We start from the raw sequence: 6,917 nt of genomic DNA, 5'->3' as shown, positions 1-6,917 counted from the left end.
AAATAATAGAGAATATCTAGGAGGTAGAACCGTCCCAGGGATATTCACAATAAAAATCATAATGGTTAATTCACAAAAAGTAATGTTTAAAATCATCCACCATATTTCCTGATTAGTCTCATACTTCGTTAACTACCTCCGAAGACCGACACTTAGACCGACCCTTGACTAGTCAACCAACGTCATTGACCGTGGACAATACTACTCGAATAGTTTTGACTCTGCAGAGGGTGTACTCTTTACCCATAGCCCGCGGTTTTCAATAGTCACTATGACTAATTCCGCGCATGGCATTTTAGAAGTGGACACTCAGAATCATCACACACCCACTTTACCTCCGCGAAGACCGGATTCACCCAGACTATCCTTCCTCCAGCCGAACGGAGAAGGGGACTCCGGCGTGCCTCACCGACAATAGTTTTGGGGAAGGAAAAAGTGGGGTTGTAGTTTAAAAGGTCAATCTGGTCCAGAACATAAAACAAGAAGTGGTGCACAAATATTTCAAAAGACCAACATATATTTTTGCAAAAATTGTTTCATATAAACATGTGGACATCTCCAAATTTTTAAAGAATTATTAGAGTCTTTAATGAATAGGTTGTAGTGTAAAGCACCTATTTGGACCAGAACAGAAAAGATGGCAAAAAGCAATATTTTACCAAAACACTCAACTAGGTTTTTGCATAAAACTCATTCGTATGAACTCCTTGACTGCTATGAATTTTTAGAGAATTTTTGGGGAATTAATTCAAGGGGTTGTAGGGAAAATGTACCATTGGACCACAAAGCAAGATTAATTAATTTGCTTAATCCTGTTAAAACAATTGGCTATATTATTAGAGAAAGTTGATCCAGAAACATAGTAGGGAATTATCAAGCTTATGGTCGAATTTTTAGAAGAGTTTCGGAGGTAGCAGCAGTTCAAAACTGGACCCCAAAAAAACCAGTTTTGAATAATTGAGTTAGCAGGTTACATTAACAAAATTTCTTTTCTGAAATAATCAGTGGAGCGAATGTATTTGAGTAAACCCTCAAGTCACATAAGAATCCTCAAAAGATTTAGGTCATAGAGGAATTATCCCCAAAACCAAGAATAAGAGAAGTTTTGAAGTCAACAGAAAACCCAGAAATAAAATTTAACAATATTCAGGCCAAATTTATTAAATAGAAATCTTGGCAAGAATTTGGGGTGTTACAATTACTATGCAACCTATTGAGTGACTGGGATACACCTTAGTTTTGCTATTGTGCTGCTTGAAGCAAAGTACAAATCTACTCTAAGTCTCTACCAGCCTCTGAGTTTGACGGCTGAATAGAAACAACTATTGTTGACGCCGACTGGAAATTGGACGATGTCGGCGGGCTTGTCCACTCGATGGCTCTCCCGCCTTGCGCTTGGTGCGATCAAATCCAGGCGGGCTCTCCACAGAACCTGCCATGAAGACCTCCGCCATAGGATTGCAACTCTCTCACTCGGAGGGAACATCAAACTGATCTGACACTGAGTCGAACGCGTCGCGTAGAGGTTCGGCAGGCTTGATTGCCGCAATCTATAGAGATGACGCCTGGTGAGCCACCACGTGTTTCACCCATCATTGGAGTCGCGAGCGACCGGATCTTTTGTGGCGATGAGCAGCGGGGCGAATAGTTGACTGATCACGAGTTGATGTATGTACTTCTCGCCCCTTGTTGGATACCCCAAGTGGAAGGTGGAGATGTAGTCAACAACAAATTTCCCTTACACGGAGACTGTAAGGTTTATCGAACCAGGAGGACTCCTAGGCTTAACAAGTAGGTGTCTTAGACCCTGGCGCTAGAAGAAGACGTGGACCTGCACACACAACAAATAACTTTGCTACCAACGAGTACAGAGAGGTTGTCAATCTCTCCGGCCTAGTATTTTGCAAAGGATCAAAACACAAGCGGGAAGGTAATAGTGATTTCAATAGAAAAGTAAAGAAAGCAGTAAACAGTGGAGGTGTAAACAATGATGGTGATATGGACCGGAGGCACATGATGTTCACTAGTGATGTCTCTCTCCCAAAAGACGGTAAACAACTATGATAGGATATACAAATCACAGTTGGGCAATTGACAGAATTATGATCGCACCGCGATGCTCATTTTGCTCCTTGATAATATGAGGTTCAATAGTAATGGGCAATATGCCAAGACAAGTAGACCATTTATTCATCAGCATCTACTTAGTAATCATCCACCTTGAGATATCTATCCACAACACTCTCCGGTATTAAGTTGCGAGCCCCACCCAAAGTGTAAACTTAAAGCAACGAACAACTGCATTAGCGAATTATGTGTAAGGTAAACAATCCGTGCAACCGTGGTCACAAGCACCGTTCTTTTCTCCCTGGTGGCAACAAGCACATCCCCTAGTCTCATGATTCTGTCACTCAAGCTAGACATCGAGGGGCCCGAACACATAATCATGCATAACACTCCCTCTTGGAGTTACGATCTACTACTTGGCCAAAGCAATTAAAAGCAACGGAGAACATGCAAGAATCACTAAGGAACATAATATAAAAGGATAATCAAATATATAACTCATAACAATCTGAACATAATCTCATTATCCATCGGATCCCAAAAAACCGAGCATAGCAATAGCAAGAGAATTACATAGATGCCTTGATCATGTAGGGCAGGTCACATGGACTAACCATTGAAGCACAAGATTGGAGAGAACACATCACATAGCTGCTGGTCATGGACTCATGGTCCAAGGGAAACTACTCACGGCACATCCGGGAAGCGTCCATTGCGGTGGAGAAGCTCCCGGAGGTCAATCCTCCCTCCGGCAGGGTGCCGGGAAGAGGTCTCCTAAACCTCCCGGTCTTGGAAGCACTGCGGTGGTGGAGCGATGGATAAAGTCTGCAAGGGTTTCCTCGCAGAACACTAAATGTAGGACAAAGGAGGGAACCGACGGAGGTGGTTCCCACCCAGGCAACCTCCTGGCGCGGCCTGGGCCCTGGCCGCGCCAGCAGGCCGCATGGAAGGCCCCTGGCCCCCCCTTTGGCCCTCCTTCGGTGATCCCGAAGCTTCTGTTTCGCTGATGTTTTTATTTATATTTTTCTGGATTTTTTCGGGCTTCAGAACATTTGGTAAAAGAACCTACAAAAAAGACATGAGCAGACAGTACCTGGCACTAGGTGCACTGAATTAGTAGGTTAGTCCAAATATGTGCAAAATGATGTAAAAGTGTAGCAAAACATGTAACAATGTCACCCAAAAGAAAATGGAACAAGCAAGAATTATAGATATGTTTGGGACGTATCATCAACACCAGGGTCGACGGCTGCCGAAGGAGAACATCGCAGGAACTTGCGCGAAAGTGTGTTGCCCCGCAGACCGGGAGTGCCTCGACATCGGAAGGCGCCTCTTGAAGCCATGTCGAGTCATCGGCAACGAAGACGAGCATGCCGATATGGATCTCAGAGCCGAAGAACGAATCGGAACCTGAAGGCATGACGGAGAATGAAAATCGCAAACTTGCCGGAAGTCGCTTAGACGCCTGCCCCACGGTGGGCGCCAACTGTCGTGGGAATGAACCTAAAAGTAGAAGTGTGGGATACGAAAGGAGAGGGCATAGTCCTAGCTACAACAAGTTTGTACACAAGATGTACGAGTTCAGGCCCCTCTCATGGAGGTAACAACCCTATGTCTCCGTACTCGTGAGCTCTTGTGGTGTAGAATGTGTGTTACAAGGGGTGCGAACCCTTGTGCCAGAGGGGAGGGGTGGCTTATATAAAGTGCGCTACCCCTCATCAATACCAGGAAACCAAGGGTTCGATCAATGGAGTTTAAAGGCCTATGTTACATATAACGTAGGTAACTAATGTTAGTTATGACGACCAGCCGAATGCTCGCCTGTCGGCCTCCCTGGAGTGGCTTCTGGTGTTCTGCTTCGACTGGCTTCTAATTCTTCAGAGTTGAAGTTGATGGTCGATTGAAGGGGGGAATTCTCCGAGTGATTGCTTACTGAGTGATTCGGACGTTATGGCTATCCAGTTGGAACCCTCCTTGTAGTCTTCAAGTCTTTAATGAGGTACCCTTAGGTAGGACATGTAGGTCATGCCTATGGCCCTACCCTAGGTACATATCCCCATCACAAGCCAAGCGGGCACTGCGACGCCGTTGGCGCACTTCCAATAGTGCGCCTTCCCTGCAAGAAAACGGAATAGGCGGTGGGGACTCTCCACTTAGGGCATGTACGATGGTGCTATCTTAGTAGTGCCATGTAGGACAAATGATGACGTGGAGGAGAGATAACTCATAAAAAAGGTTTGTCTTCTCTTTTTAAAGAGAAAACAAGAGGTGACCCATTGTAAGATATTGTTTTCTTATCTCTAAATTACATGCAAGACTTAAGATAGGACCATCTTATCAACCATTGTACATGCCCTTAATGGGGGCAGGGCCGCCTGTCTGTGCCACGACCTGTGGCTGAAAGGAGGGACCCGCTGCCCTTTCTCTCTCTCCCTTGGCCTCCTTCTTCTACCTCCCGCCAGGGCTGGGAGGCGCCGGCCGTCGTGCCTTATGGACACTCAACGGCGCCGGTTGGTGAGCTGGGGTTTCGGACGGATGCCCTGCTTCTTGCCGCACTAAGGGATGGCCGAGGGGGGCGTAAGGACAGCCGGAGCGAGCTGGCTCAGACACGGGGGAGGTTCCCTGGCATTTCCAAGAAGATGGTGGCATCGAGGGGGGTCCTTCTTGAGGGGACGGTTGAGACGTGGGGGAACTGGTTGGTGGGGAAACTAGGGCGACTGAGGTGGCGCCATGGCGGCCGGAGAAGAGAATGGGGGTTGTAAGAGCTCCACATCTCAATCTAGAAGGTTTGCGGGAGAGAGGGAAAGAGATAGGAAGTAGCAGAGGCTCGGGGCACGGTCAAATGGAGGGGAGAAGCCGAGGTAAGCTCGGGCGCACGTCGGGTACTCTCTAGGCATGGCAGGCACGCATGCAAGAGCTGTCTTGCCGGCTTCCTGGCGTCGGGGAGGTGCGTGGACGGTCAAGGGGGAATCCCTGGTGCACTAAGGCACCCTGCAGCTGGAGGACATGGGCTGCAAGACAAGAACAAGGCGAAGAGCGCCAGTTTTGTATGCCAGGGAGGTGGTCACCACCCCACTACGTGTCCAAGGCCACCCCTTGGCCAGACCAAGGTGTCAAGCATGCAAGGCATGCGCGTGAGAGAGCACTGGTGAAGTTTGTACTTGAATGTAGCACATTAGGCAGGATTTCAGCACTGCTTATGTTTGCAACAACAAACTTGGGGCTAGCAGAGAGTGTTTGCCCTGATAGGAAATCGAGACGAGAACTTGTCTAGCAATCTTATTCATGGAAGACTAACAATTTTCAGCTCAGGGGGATGAGATTATCTAGTAGTTGTTTTTCAAAGCTACATTTCTACCAGAAACCAAGTTTCAGATGGGTTTCTCATATTTCCCACCTGAGCATGCCATATTTTGGTTTGGAATGATGCATTAGCATGCTAGAGGCTCTCTAGCAAGAGTTGGGGTCATTTGCTTAAGCATAAGTATAGCAAGAGGGGTAAAATAGTGGTGCCAAGGTAAAAATGAGAGGTAGATACATGGAGTCACCCTCCAATAATTTATGAGACGACATGGCAAGGTTACTGGAGGTTAAAGGGGACTAGAGAGAGTTGTGGAAAGAATTTAACCTCAAGGAGATTAGTGGAAGGGGCAAAAGCAACAGTTTGGGTAATCAGACACAAGGTGTTTGATGGATGCTAGGGCTAGCATATGGACTCCATTTGCTATGAAACTTAATAGGATCACATAATAGGTGAAAATAGGCTTGGACACCAAGTTTGGGATTTGGTGGACAAAGTTTCCAATGTAGACTTCAAAAACCCATGAAATGGGCAGAAATGGCTTTTTGCATATAAAAATATGCAAATGAATTCCCACAAATCCACAACTTGGTTTGGTGGCATTATTTGATCATTAGAACATGCCCAAAAAGTTTGGGATCAATTGGAAGAACTTTATAATGTAAAGTTTCCCAAAGTTAGAAATCAACAAACAAGGTTTTTTTGGGGGGGGGGGGGGGGCTTGGGACAATTTATACTATTCTCCTTGATGCACCACTTTGTGTGGATGAATTATTGGAGTATCAGAACATGTCCACCAAATTTGAGCATAATTGGAGACATTTGCCAATGTAGACTTGCTCAAATTTGGATCTGGACGGATAGGGTTTGGCTATATTTAGGTGAAACAAATTACCTTGGATTGAGATGAAACCTGGCAAGATCATCACATATGACATGTGTGACATGCTATAATTTTACTCGGATTTATTGAGAATATTTCCTATAGAAATATTTCAAAAGCATGAAATAGGCAGGAAGGGATTTGAAGGGTTTTGCCCAATATTTTGAACATGACCATCTATTGAAACTCCTATATATGGAATATATATGTTCCTTGAGTTTCTCTAAATTTTCTCAAATATTTTGAAAGCCATAAAAATAATCTTCCTTCATAAAGGACCATTTCTGGCCTCCGAGAAAGGTATTTAAATAAAATAGTAAAATAACTTTTAAAACAATAATATTGTGGTTTTGGGAAGCCATTTTAATAATGGAATTTAAATAAAATATTTGGTGCAAAATAAATTCCATACTTTGAGGACTTGTAGTACAAATCCCAACTCATGGGTATTTAAAGCTTAAATCAAGGAAATGCTTTTTGGTCCAAATAATGTTTGGTAAAAATAGTTTGTGGTCCTATACACATGCCATGATCATTAGGAATGGGTTTGGGTCAAGGAGGTGACTCTCGGGAGTAGTAAGAACTTTGTGATTCAACACAAGCAAAGAAACAAGCAAGCAACAATCACATCAAGCATCACAAGCATTCACAAAAATTTTAATTGAC

Source organism: Hordeum vulgare, chromosome 5H (genome assembly GCF_904849725.1).
Source record: "Hordeum vulgare subsp. vulgare chromosome 5H, MorexV3_pseudomolecules_assembly, whole genome shotgun sequence".
In the NCBI taxonomy this organism is placed as follows: domain Eukaryota; kingdom Viridiplantae; phylum Streptophyta; class Magnoliopsida; order Poales; family Poaceae; genus Hordeum; species Hordeum vulgare.
This window is presented reverse-complemented; position numbering follows the sequence as displayed.